A 14,819-nucleotide genomic window follows, 5' to 3' on the forward strand; every position below is an offset into this window, starting at 1 on the left:
TCTGTCAGTCTGTTTAAATCAGTCCTCTCTCTCTCTCTCTCTCTCTTTTCATGTTTCATTTCCAGACTTTGACCTTCTAAACGTCACTTTCGAACAATTTCCTAAGCCTCCTGATTGGGTAACGGGGCAGGATAAACCCGTTTAAATTCTTGATTGAATAGGCGATTTAGGATCGCTACCAAAATTAAATAGGTAACCACAAGGATCATCCGAGGATAGGAGACAATGGGTAATACTCTGGATAGCACCTCTGATAGTGGAAGCGCGCTTCAAACTCTTTGTGAACAGTATCCGGAACATTCTCAGCAGCTGCGGCAGTTATCGGGAAAATTGCATAAGGATTTGGGAAAGGGGAAATGGCCCCTGGGAGGATCAAAGGAATAGCCTACGGTTATAGAGGCACAGCAGATTATTTGGCAACATAACCGTAGCTCCACGGCTAAGAAATTGATTGAGTTATGGCGGGAGTACTGCCAAAAATTAAAAGATACATCTTTATTGGCTAGTTGGCAGGCTAACGCTTTAAAATTGGGTATTGAATTAACAGAAGGGGGAATTGTTAAGACTGCGGAGGTTTTGAATAAGGAATGTGCCCACCATAGAAAAAGACCTAAGTCTGTAAAACCCCCCATTTCTAAATCAGGACCATACGGTCAAATGGCCGGCCTTGCCTTGACCGAGGGAGACGATGAGGATGACCCTGAAAATTGGCAATATAGGGGACGACCGACCGTTACACCGCCACTACGACCGCCTCCACCTTACATTCAAGCCCTTTATCCACCGCTACCCCCGCCACTATCACCACCTCCACCGTCGCAAGGAGGTCCGACGACTCGCACTCGTTCTAAAACCCATGCCAATCAATTCCCACAGATGAATCAAGAGTTAGTCCTGGGAAAAGAGGGGGCACCAGAGGTGGATTTCCCTGATTACCCAGACGATTATCAGCCGCGGTGTCAGTTCCCTGTCCGGCAAGTTCCCAATATAGCATACAACCCTGCCAACCCCCGGGGCCCAACAACCAGGCATTTCAAAATAATTATTATAATTAATAAATTAATCAAATTTAATACTACTGATTCAGTATTAATAAATTATACAATATGTTAATAATAGTCAAACAGTTGATTGATCAGTAACATTTCAATAATAGTATTTCAGCTCAAATTCATCGATTGGGGGTACAGTTGGGTTAGTTTGAATCATTCTAATAGTTGGTCCCCTGCGTTTAGCGAATAGTTTTTTATGCACTTAACACATTGGTATGTTATGTAAATGATGAATACAGCTACACAGGAGAATAGGATTATTCTTATTGTGGACATTCCAGTGTGTCCAAGCCACCCACAAATTTTATCCCAGAGAGAGATAAATTGGGGTGGATCAAGTTTTTTGATTTCTTTTTGGATAATCTTTAACTTCTTTAGAGTTATTGGGAATGAAAGTGCAACATTCTGCACTTTGACATCTTCTGGATTGTACACAAAAGCTTGTTGAAAGGGTTAATTTTCTTGCAGAGACAAAAAGAGGCGTATAGCTTGGAATGATGCCATTCGCATCTCTAAACTTTTTTTTAAAAATATTTGTCACTCAAATGGACTTGGCGTAAAAGTTGGATTGCTGCCAAATTCCCGTTATCAAATGTCCTTGAACGATCTGTTCTTTTTAATCAGAGTTGTTTTGGGTTTTTTAAAACCAGCTTCCACATTGTTTGAAATTTTAATTCCCAGGCTAATTCTAAACATTTATTTTAAAATATCAAACACAATAACTTATTAAACATATATAACTGAACCAATCTTATGCTGTCTCTTGGTTTTCTGTAGATGAATTTGTCGATTCCATTAAAGAAAGCACTAGTAACAAGATATGTTAATTTCTTAAAATTAATAAAGCAATATTCAGAATAATGACAGTTCTCTTAAGTTGACAGTTCTTGACTATCCCGCCTGCACTCAGATCCATGCTTCTATTTACAACAGCTTCCATACGAGATTTATCTCCTGAATAATCCCAAGCTCCAATTTCACCACTGCACCACTATCAATCCAGCAAGTTTTCTCTCTGAACCACCCTCGGAATGCTCACAGCCAGGCCACGATTGCCTGACGCTCCTCAGAGAGGAAGCCTCCGACACTCCCCTGCCCGATGTAGACGTAACTGTTTTCACCGACGGCAGTGCTTCCGTCGGCGAAAGGGGTGGGATAGATTATCAGGGTACGCTATAGTTAATCAGCAGGGAGAAACCTTGGAAGCAGCAGCATTTGAAACACCGTTCTCTGCCCAACAAGCCGAGCTATTTGCACTTATCCGAGCGTGCGTGTTAGGAGAGAAAAAAGAAAATAAACATTTACACAGACTCCAGATATGCATTTGGAGACACACATGACTTCGGTCAATTATGGAAGAACAGGGGATTTCTTACATCTGCAGGCACTCAGATATCCCACAAACAGTTAGTTACACAATTACTACAGGCTTTAATGCTCCCTAAACAAATAGCCGTAAAAAAGTGCGCTGCCCATACAACAGGCAAAACACTGGTGGACGCGGGTAATTGGCAAGCGGACCACCAAGCCAAAGAGGCTTCTCGCTTAAAAGACATGGTGGTACCAAAAATGATGAGCCAGACTAAAAGCTCTAAGGGTCAGTCTCCCTCTGAAAAGCCAATGCCGACCATCACTGACGTCATTCAGTTACAGGAGGACGCTCCTGCTTGTGTAAAAAGACTATGGGAAGAATTGGGATGTTGTTATGATCCTGTAAACAAATTGTGGGTCACCCCGGCAGGGCAATCTTGTATGCCCAATGCATTAGCAGCCTGGGTCACCAAATGTGTTCACTTTGCAACTCATTGTGGTGCGCGAGCTACGGGTGATGTATTGCTCAAAACTTGGTGGCATCCGAGACTGCAAGATATAGCGCAAAATATTAGCAGTCATTGCCTAGTATGTCAGCAGTATAATCCTGGAAAAGCAATACCCTGCGAAAAGGGTAAAACCCCGCTACCGGAAGGTCCCTTTGAGACACTCCAGATGGATTACATTGAGTTGGAAAGGTGCCAATGTTATAAACATGTATTAGTTATTGTTGATGTATTTAGTAAATGGATAGAAGCTTACCCCACTGTAGATAACAAAGCTTCCACGGTAGTAAAAGTTTTGATGCGAGAAATTGTTCCTAGATTTGGGATTCCATATCGATTAAGCTCTGATAATGGACCTCATTTTGTGGGACAGATCAATGAGGAATTTTGTACTCAGCTGGGAATAAAACAACAATAACATTGCGCATACCGACCCCAAGCAGCGGGAATAGTAGAAAGGGCTAATCAGACATTAAAAACAAAACTGGCAAAACTACAGGCAGAGACTGGAGCCATTTGGCTCAAATTATTGCCTATTGCCCTCTTCCAAATACGTGCAACCCCAGCTGGAAAGACGCGACAGAGTCCCGCCGAAATTTTATGCGGAAAACCCTTGCGTACTCCTTGGGATCAAGGGAAACATAAGGAAGTACAGTTTCACCATATGACCACTGAAATGGCCAACTATGTGATAGCCTTGACTAAAGTACTAAAGGGCCTCCATTCACGGGTACGAGACGCTTAGGAGGAGATACCTCCCTTGTCCAGTTCTGTCACTATTAATCTGGGGGAGTATGTTCTGATTCGTAATTGGGTTAGGAAAGGATTAGAACCCCGATGGGAAGGACCACACCAGGCCCTACTCACTACTCCCACTGCTGTAAAAGTGGAAGGCAGAAATGCCTGGATTCACATCCACCATTGTAAGGTTGTGAAAATGCAATAGAGAATAACCCTCTGTTTCAAGCCCTAGGTAATAACTCCGACATCACTTAAAGGATGATGGACAGCCTTATTATCGTAACCCTGCTGGGACTTTTGGAAACGAGAGGAGAGGCCAAGCGAAGAACCTGTGGCCCCAAGGGAAGACGGACTCATCACCTCTGTCGAGGAGACACCTTACAATGCACCAGTCAAGGCTCAGGAGAAGGACCTTGGAACACGACCCTTGCGGACGGATGTTCGGCCTACGTACAACGATGCAATCGGACCATACTCATCAGTGGAGTGACGAAGGGCAACCTACCCTGTCATCAGGTCAACTGTAAATGGGACTATAGCTGCAGAAACAAAAAAAAGATTTTACCCTTGGGATGCGTTGACCAAGGGAGGGTAAGGCTGCGGGGGAAAAGGGAATTACATGTAAACACGTATCTGTATATGTCATGTGTACGCAAAGGACATGAATGTTTCTGGTTGCTGGGTATGTACACATATCCCGTCCCATGCTAAGGAAGGGATCCCCCTCAGACCTGCTCCACTTAACCTGTCAGAAACAGTAGAATGGTATATTTACCAGGATGGTACTCGGCAATCCCCCAGGACTATAAGAATTGCATCTATGGTAAGACACCCAGACGGCGGGGCAGCTTCTAGTTTATCCCCATATCCCCAAGACCTTGGAAAGAGGGGGACTATCCAATGAACACCTTTGAGATGTGGTACCAACCAAGTTATAACAAATCCCACCAGCCTCCGTTTCTTACCCTCACTAATACCACCAACATGGGAAGACCACTGGGAATAATATGTTTGGTAAGGAATGTGGTTAAAGGGATATTTGTAGGTGCTAGTCAATGCAAGCACAGATTTGTGGTGGCCAACATATCCGAGGTCTATCCCGTATATACGTCTCCTCAGTTTTATGGGTGTACACTGGACGTCCCATACGCAAATGGGACAGGCACCTTCAAGTACTCCCTGATGGCCCAAGGGTTTGATGTGGACAAACTCACTTCATACAATCGGGCGTACTTTATTTGTGGCCACAAGGCATATCCCTGGCTGCCAGAGAATTGGACGGGATCCTGTTATCTGGGGTATGTAGTCCCCTTTATACACCACCTCGCCAATTTAGGCGACCATTACCAAATGATGAAGCGACAAAAGAGAGAAATAACCAAAACGCAACGATACTTTGGGATCCTGCTTCCCCCTATCGATGTAGCTCTTGCAATAAAGGAAATAAGGAAGATAGCAAAAATCCTGGAGGAGGTAGCAAACGACACCACTGAAGCATTGACTGAGATAAATAATGAAATGGTGGCAATAAGAACCGTAGCCCTACAAAACCGAATGGCCCTCGATTACCATGAATGCGAGGACAATGATAAGAGGTAAGCAGAACTTGGGGTGGATGGAGTAGGAGCTGCAGCATTTCAGATGAGTTGCAATTATGGAGGGTAGAGGATGGGAGGCTCAGGGGCAGGAGCATTGTTATTTACAGATTTGGTCATACAGAGACATACACATAGAAAATGGAAGCTGGGGGAGGCCATTCGGCCCTGCGAGCCTGCTCCTCAATTCATTATCATGGCTGATAATCAAGTTCAATACCTGATCCAGCCTGCCGTCCAATCCCCACCCCCCCCCCCTCCCCCCTCCCTTCATATACCTTGATCCCTTTAGCCCAAGAGCTATATCTGTGTAATAGTGACATTACATTTGGCCACAAATCCAACGGAGGTGCCCAAGCCATTCAAATCAAGTACAGGTATCTTGCCACTTTTATTTATATATATATGGAAGGTCTTCTAAGAGCTTGTGGTTTGAGCACAGATTAAACGCTTACAGTAAAGGAAAGGCATCCAAAGCTAGAGCTCCCTGGATGGCTTCAGAGATTGAAAAGAAATAGGAAAAGGAAGCTTATCGTAAATGTTGGATTCATAAAACAGTACAGAACCAAAATGAATAGAAAAAGTACTGGGAAGAACAGAACTATGCATTAAGGCCAAAGAGAGTATACGAGAGTCAATTGGCAAGTAACATAAAAGGGAACCCAAAAGTCACTTGTAATTAATAAAATGGTAGTCAAAAGAAGGGTGGGCAACAAAGAATCTCATTAATGACGATGCGGCCAATGCCACAGTAAAATAGGAGGTAGCAGAGATATTGGACAAGATAAATGTGGATAAATTAAGTCCTTAAAAAGGTTGGCAATGCTCAAAAGATCACTCAGTTCAAATAAAATGTATCCGAAGCTGCAGAGGGAGGGTGATACGTTTATCTACAGCAGGTGATACGTTTAACCTACAGCAGGTTAATCAGCTTACCGATCCAGCCCTCATGGCACTTGGTCCACCAATCCTATCTCCCGGCCTCCACCAGCCGGTCCCACCATCTGCCCCCAACACTTCATCTCTCTACCAAGCCCCACTACAGGACCCTCACCAGCCAGCCACCAATCACCCAGTCGCCGCCAACCGACTCCTGCCACACTGTTCCCCGACCCTGGTTCCCAACGCCAACCACCTGGCCTTTTCCCCTTCCTCACAGCCCGTTCAGGGTTCTCACGGATCCTCTTCCCCTTCAACTCACCATGTTGGCCTTGCGACAGCACTAGCTGCAGGCCAAGAGCAAATAGACTGCAGAGAGCTGCCTCACCAGCCCAGCCCAGCCCAGATCATCACAGCCGCATCTCTAGCCTTCTTTAATCAGACTGCAGGCCCCATAGGCCAGCTTCACGAACATCCCCAGAAGCGGTCCCTACAATACCAACATTCTTCATAAAGTTCGCTGCCCAGGCAAACAGGACATCCATCACCTCATGGATGCACTTGTGGGCTGTAGCTTGAGATGCCACACACGTCCCCACTCGAGCCCTGGAATGATCCTGAGGTGTAGATGTTTAAGGCTGCAGTGGTCTTGATGGCCACTGGGAGTGGGCATCACCCTCCTCCACATGGTGCCACGTCCGCAAAAACATGGCACAGGTGTGCAGCCCCTGTGACCCCGGGCCCATTTCCCAGGAGCAAAGATGGCTACTCACCTCCCCGGATCCCAACAGCAGTCCTGCTACCAGCTTCAAGTTTTTAGAAAGGTGTACTAATCGGTGCCCGCGTGATCACTTGCTGGGGAGGCTGTTAATCACAGGAGGCCGTTAGATAAGGAGTCGCTCTCGTTAATTGTATGGAGATTGGCCTTAAGTGGTAATTAATGGTTTCTCACCATGCCACCACGGGTTCCAGATTTTGCCAACGGAAGTAGAATGGTTAGATCGTAAACCGATCGGTGCCCAGCGTGGTTCTCATTTTTGGCCTCTCCCATGATGTATCGCGCTCTCGCTTAAGCGCAACACAGCCAGTAAATCGCACCCAGAGAATTTCAATCGAAAGATACCTCAGGTGCAAAAAAAATCATCGACTTCTGGAAAAGATAGATCCAGTTTAGAAAAGCAATTGTCTCTAATTTACATGGGTTTCAATTCCTGGAATTTCAAGGTCACCATGGAGAAAAATATGCTGGAGACACAGATACCAGCAAACGATTTATGACCGTGAACTCTCTTTTTATAGCTTTTAGCATTGAACCTTAATTTGGCTAATAAAGAAATTTCCAACTGCATATCTTGTAATTTTGCAAACGCATGTGTGTGTGTGTGTGTCGGGGGGGGGGGGGGGGGGGGGGGAAGAGAGCAAGCGTTAGTCAAGGATTTACCTTTTCAAAATATTTTATATCTTTAGCTAGGTGGGCTTTTAAACTCAGTAAAAATTAACCCCTTTTTGCTTTTAACTCAAGAAAGCTTGCCAGTTCACAACAAACCATGTTATGGTCTGCCTTGGATACTACGGGAATCGTTCTTACCACTCCTCACTTAGCTGTAACAAAGGTTAGCTTGTCTGGTCTTAATGCAGTGGTTCCACGCTGCAGCCATTTAATTTAGCTGCCTTCCCTGATGTGTTGTATGGAGCAGTTTTCCTAGTTTTTTCTGAATAGCAGCCTGGAGTTGGTTTCTCTTTTTAGGATGGTTAATTTGCAAAGTACCTCTAAAAGGGAGCGAGAGAGGCAGAAAAGGCACACAGATTCAAACAGCCTGTGTTCAGTACAGCCATGTTTTTTGTTCTCTACCTCCTCCTTTGTAAGGGGGCCCTTGAAGTACTTTGCTGGTTGTATATTCCAGAGAAATTCTTCGTTCATGTCTACTGCAGTTAGTATTTCAGAACAGGCAAGTGCATTCTGAGGTCTCATCTCAGAAACATTTTTAAAGTCTCAGGATGGTGTGAATCGACGGGGGATGGGGTCTTTCATGCTCCATAGAAGGCTGAGTGTCTGTTTTATCTCACTGGATTTCATTTATAATAAACAGATTACAAATATGAAAATGGCATAGCTACCATGAAAGCTCACTTTGCACTTCATGGCACTTTGAATGAGATTAGTTGGGACAATAGACCAACACTTAACATGAGAGAATTCCAATCCCTCATTCAACATTATGATCTCAATCCTGTCACCAGCTCACCAAGCTATCCACAATCAAATGGAAAGGCAGAGATTACACATTTAGAGCTCATAGGAAATAGGAGCAGTTGTAGGTCATTTGGCCCCTCAGGACTGCTCCACCATTCAAAGAGATCATGGCTGAACTTACTCAATGCCATTTTCCCACATTGTCCTATACCCCTATATGCCATTAATATCTAAAAATCTGTCAAACCCTGTCCTGAATATACTCAGTGGCTGAGCCTCCTCAACCCTCTGGTATTGAGGATTCCAAAGATTTTCAACCCTCTGAGTGAAGACATTCCTCATCTCAGTCCTAAATAGTTTACTTCTTACTCTTAGGCTATGTCCCCTGGTACCAGATGCTCCTGCCAGGGGCAACATCCTTCCAACCTCTACTCTGTCGAGCCCTGTCAGAATTTTATATGTTTGAATGAAGTGACCTCTTGGTCACCCATACTCTAGAGAATATAGGCTCAATACCCTTCATAGGACAATTCCACCATCCCTGGAATCTGTCTGGTGCACTTTCAATGCACTACCTTTATGGCAATCCTTAGGTAAAGGGACCAAAACTATACACAGTACACTAGGTGTAGTCACACCAAGGTTCTATACAAATTGCAGCAAGCCATCTATACTCCTGTACTCAAGTCCTCTTCCAATAAAGGCCAACATACTACTTGCCTTCCTAACTGTTTACTTCATCTGCATGCTAGTGTTCAGCGACTTATGAACAAGGACATTCAGGTCCCTTTGGACATCAACACTTCCCAATCTCTCACCATTTAAGAAACACCATTTCTGGACAGCACGATGGCACAGTGGTTAGCACCATTGCCTCACGACGCCGAGGTCCCAGGTTCGATCCCGTCCCCAGGTCACTGTCTTGTTGAGTTTGCACATTTTCCCCTTGTTTGCGTGGATCTCACCCCCACAACCCAAAGATGTGCAGGGGAGGTGGATTGGCCACTCTAAATTGCCCCTTAATTGGGAAAAATGAATTGGGTACTCTAAATTTATTTTTTGTTTAAAAGAAACACCATTTCTGCTTTACCGACCAAAGTGGCTAATTTCACATTTTTCCACATTATAATCCAACCACCATGTTCTTACCCACTCACTAATCCTGTCTGAATCCCCTTGAAGTCTTTTTGCATTCTCTTCACAACTCGCATTCCCACCTAGTTGTATGTCAACAGCAAATTTGCAAATATTTCTCTTGATCCTCATATCTAAATCATTAGTTGAAGCCCAAGTACTGATCTTTGTGGTACTCCACTAGACAAAGCCTACTAACCTGAGAATGACCTATTTATTCATGCTGTTTCCTGTCTGTTAATTAATTCTCAATCCATGCCAGTATATTACCCCCATGTGCTCTAATTTTGCTTCCTAACCTCTTGTGTGGGATCTTATCAAGAGCTTTCTGAAAATTAAAATACAGCAGATCCACTAGTTCCCCCGATCTATTCTGCCAGTAATAGTCTCAAAAATCTCCAACAGGTTTGTCAAACATGCTTCTCCCTTCATAAATCCATGTTGACTCTGCCTAATCGTACCATTATTTTCTAGGTGTCCAGTTATCACACCCTTTATAATGGATGCGCACATTTTCCCAATATATGTAGTTCCCCATTTTCTCTCACCCTTCTTTCTGAAATATTGGGTTACATTTGCTATTTCCTATCTGTGGGAACCATTACAGAAACAATAGAATTTTTGAAGTTTATATAGTTCTGATTTTGCATCATACAGTTCGATTTACTTCAGTTGTCAAAATGGATGAAATTTGCACTGATTACTAATTTTCCCAAAAAAAGTTTTTGTCCAAACACACATAGGCGTCAGAGATCCCCCCCTCTCCAGTCGACACATACAAAAGCTTCCATAATGCTTGCAACCCAAATCCAGAACCAGCTACGTTAGAAGAGAAATTTGCCTGGAAAGTAGCAGAGCCCCATAATTCTTTTTTAAAAAACAGTACCTTACATGAGTGTGTTTCATTCTGTCCTCTGTAATAGCAGGAGTGTATGCATCACAGCACATGCAAGGTCATAGTAAGAAGTAAACATTACACTGGATCTATGTTACAACTCCTTGAAGCATGCTATCACTTAACTAAAGACAAGGTAAATAGAATACTTTGAGGTTAATACAATTGGTCAACTACAGGCACAGGTTGACACATGGAATTATGATATTATTGCTATAACAGAGGGCTGGCTCAACGAAGGGCAGGGCTGGGTGTTAAATATTCCTGGGTACAAAATATTTAGGAGAGACAGAAAAGGAAGAAAAAGAGTTGGGGGGACAGGCGAGTGGCAATATTGATTAAAGATGGTATTACAGTATTAGAGAGAGAGGATGTTCCAGAGGGGTCGAGGATGGAATTTCTCTAACTAGAGGTAAGGAATGATAAAGGTGCAAAGGGCGGCACAGTGGTTAGCACTGCTGCTTCATGGCAGCAAGAAGCCGGGTTTGATCCCCGTCCCGGGTCACTGCCCGTGTGGAGTCTGAGTGGGTCTCACCCCCACAACCCAAAAGATGTGCAGGGTAGGTGGATTGGCCAAGCTAAATTACTCCTTAATTGAAAAAAATGAAAAAAAGGTGCAACAACAGTGATCAGTACAGTACATATACTGGCAACTAGTGGAAGAGATTTGCAAAGAAATTGCAGAGAGGTGCAAGAATTATAGAGTAATTATAATGGAGGACTTGATTATCCAAATACAGACTGGGAAGGGAATATTGCAACAGGTGAGAGTTCCTGGAGTGTGTTCAAAATACTTTTCTCCAGCAATGTGTTTTCATTCCACAAGAGGGCAGGCATGATTGGACTTGGTTCTGGGGAATGAGTTGGCCCAAATGGATCAAGTAACAGTGGGAGTGCATTTAGGAACAGTATCTTAAGTTTTAGGTTGGCCATGGAAAAGGACAAGGAGCAATCGAGAGCGGGGATAATTAATTGGCGGAACACCAACGGTTAAGAATTGGGGAAAATTAAGATTGAAAAAGAAAATTGGATAAAAGAAAATAAACGGGGAGGTGCCTGATGGGATGTTGAGATGCAAATTAGCATATTAGTGAGAAAAGCAATTATTTAGCTAGGTGACTAAAGGAAAACAATAAGGAAAAAGGTAATTTCAATTTGGAGGGGCAAGGAAATTGACACGTATATGCAAAAAGTTGACTTCACAGGGTAGATAACATCAAAGGGAAAATGGTATATCCATAGGACATCTGGGGGGAAAGGAAGAAAGAGACAAACACAGCCACAACTACCATCAGCTACACCCAGCTGCAGGAATAGTCTCCTGCAAACAAGTTATTGCTAAACATGCAGCCAGGTAAGATAAAAACCCAAATCGAGCAGGTTTTGCCCTTTGCTGAAACTGAAGATGGTTTTCCCAATGAGTGAACTACTCCTCCCTGGTTCACATATTTTTCTCACAGTGTACCAAATTGAAAATATAAACCACTAAGACCGCTTCCAAGTTACCCTTCTGGATTTTGGGATACTCTCGCATTTAACATCAGCAGGGTTCGTAACACAACTTCGATGGGATCTGATTACATCGGAGTCATACCTGGCACAAAGGAAGATGGTTATGGTGGTTGGCGGTCAGTCATCTCAGTCCGAGGACATCACGGCAGGAGTTCCTCAGGGTAGTGTCCTAGACCCAACCATCTTCAGCTGCTTCATCAACGACCTTCCTTCCATCAAAAGGTCAGATGTGGGGTTGTTCACAGATGACTGCACAATGTTCAGCACCATTCGTGGCTCCTTAAGACACTAAAGCAGTCCACGTGCAAATGTAGCAAGATCTGGACAATATATAGGCTTGGGCTGATAAGTGGCAAGTGCCACACAAGTGCCAGGCAATGAACATCTCCAATAAGAGAGAATCAAACCATTTCCCCATGACATTCAATGGCATTATCATAAGAACATAAGAACTAGGAACAGGAGTAGGCCATCTGGCCCCTAGAGCCTGCTCCGCCATTTAATGAGATCATGGCTGATCTTTGTGGACTCAGCTCCACTCTCCGGCCCGTACACCATATCCCCGAATCCCTTTATTATTTAGAAAGGCATCTATCTTTTTCTTAAAAACGTTTAAAGAAGGAGCCTCAACTGCTTCACTGGGCAAGGAATTCCAGAGATTCACAACCCTTTGGGTGAAGAAGTTCCTCCTACACTCCGTCCTAAATCTACCTCCCCTTATTTTGAGGCTATGCCCCCTAGTTCTGCTTTCCCCGACCAGTGGAAACAACCTGCCCGCATCTATCCCATCTATTCCCTTCATAATTTTATATGTCTCAATAAGATCCCCCCGCATCCTTCTGAACTCCAATGAGTACAGTCCCAGTCTACTCAACCTCTCATCATAATCTAACCCCCTCAACTCTGGGATCAACCTAGTGAATCTCCTCTGCACTCCCTCCAGTGCCAATATGTCCTTTCTCAGGTAAGGAGACCAAAACTGAACACAATACTCCAGATGCGGCCTCACCAACACCCTATACAATTGCAGCATAATCTCCCTAGTCTTGAACTCCATCCCTCTAGCAATGAAAGACAAAACTCAATTAGCCTTCTTAATCACCTGTTGCACCTGCACACCAACTTTTTGCGACTCGTGCACCAGCACACCCAGGTCCCTCTGCACAGCAGCATGTTTTAACATCTTACCGTTTAAATAATAATCCATTCTGCTGTTATTCCACCCAAAATGGATAGCCTCACACTTGGCAACATTGAATTCCATCTGCCAGACCCTAGCCCATTCACCTAACCTATCCAAATCCTTCTGCAGACTTCCGGTATCCTCTGCCCTGCATCACTGGATTTCCCTACTACCAACAGCTCGGGGGTTACCATTGACCACAAACTGAACTGGAAGTCATATAAACACTGTGGCTACAAGAGCAAGTCAGAGGCGAGGAATCCTCCAGACCTCCCAAAGCCTGTCCACCATCTACAAGGCGCAAGTCAGGAGTGTGATGGAATACTCCCTACTGGCTTAGATGAGTGAAGCTCCAACAACACTCAAGAAGCTCTACACCATCCAGGACAAATCAGTCCCTTTGATTGGCACCCCTTCCACAAACATTCACTCCCTCCACCACTGATGCACAATAGCAGCATTGTGTACCATCTACAAGATGCACTGCAGGAACTCACCAGGGTTCCTTAGGCAGCACCTTCCAAACCCACGACCACTACCATCTAGAAGGACAAAGGCAGCACATACTTGAGAAGCCCACCACCTGGAGGTTCCCCTCCAAGCCACTCACCATCCTGACTTGGAAATATAATGCTGTTCCTTCAGTGTTGCTGGATCAAAATCCTGGAATGCCCTCCCTATTGGCACAGTGGGTGTGCCTATATTACATGGGCTGCAACAGTCCAAGTAGGCAGCTCACCACCACCGTCTCAAGGGCAATTAGGGATGGCCAACAAATGCTGACCTAGCCAGCAAAGCCCACATCACGTAATAAATGAATTTTAAAAAATCAAACACTGGAAGTTTCCTTACTTTTCCTTTGGAGCTGGAATGTTTTCTGATTGATATCTACAAGCAATTGGCTGAAAATGGTTCGGAGGTAAACAATCAGAAAACAAATGCACATTTATAGAGCACGTTTCACCTCCTCAAGATGTCCCATAGCCCTTTGCAACCCGTGGAGTCATTTTGAATTGTTATCACTGCTGTGGGGTAAAGAAACACAAATTCTTAAATCTAACTTGTGATCAAACACAGTCTAACAAAAGCAACAGCTGTTGACATGATGATGATGGGGGGGGGGGGGATAATATGCTCTAAAATTGAAATCTAACACATTGAAAATGGTGGTGTTGTGGTGTCAGCAAACCAGTAAGTAATTTTTGGATTTTTTAAATGAATTTAGAGTACCCAATTATATTTTTCCAATTAAGGGGCAATTTAGTGTGGCCAATCCACACGGACAGTGATGCGGGGCCGGGATCGAACCAAAGTCCTCGGCAGTGAGGCGGCAGTGCTAACCACCGCACCAATCTTTGGATTTTAATTAATAAATATGGAATATAAACATGATGACAATCAGTGATTATGGTCAAGAACCCATCTGGTTCACGAATGCCCCTTTCGGGAAGGAAATCTGCCATCCCTGCCTGGTCTGACCTACATTTGACCCCAGACCAAAGCAATGTGGTTGATGCTCAGTGAACAAGCCACTCTGTCCGAGGGTAATTAGAGATGGACGACAAATGTGGGAGGTTCATGGAGGGATTAAAAGAGCATTTGGTGTGAATGGTCCACAGTTATCTTCTCACCCGCAGCAAAACTAGCCCAACTTCGCAGCAATGACAAGGGTTATTGGTAAATCAAGCTTACGTGTTAGCCTGAAACTGTCCTTTATGAAATATGAACCACAAAGAAGTGGAGGTGAGTTACTGATTCCGGCAGCTCAATCTCACCTACCAGAGAGAGAAAAGTACAGCAGAGTAATAGGCACCAGG

This window comes from Scyliorhinus torazame, chromosome 3 (assembly GCF_047496885.1).
Source record: "Scyliorhinus torazame isolate Kashiwa2021f chromosome 3, sScyTor2.1, whole genome shotgun sequence".
Lineage (NCBI taxonomy): Eukaryota > Metazoa > Chordata > Chondrichthyes > Carcharhiniformes > Scyliorhinidae > Scyliorhinus > Scyliorhinus torazame.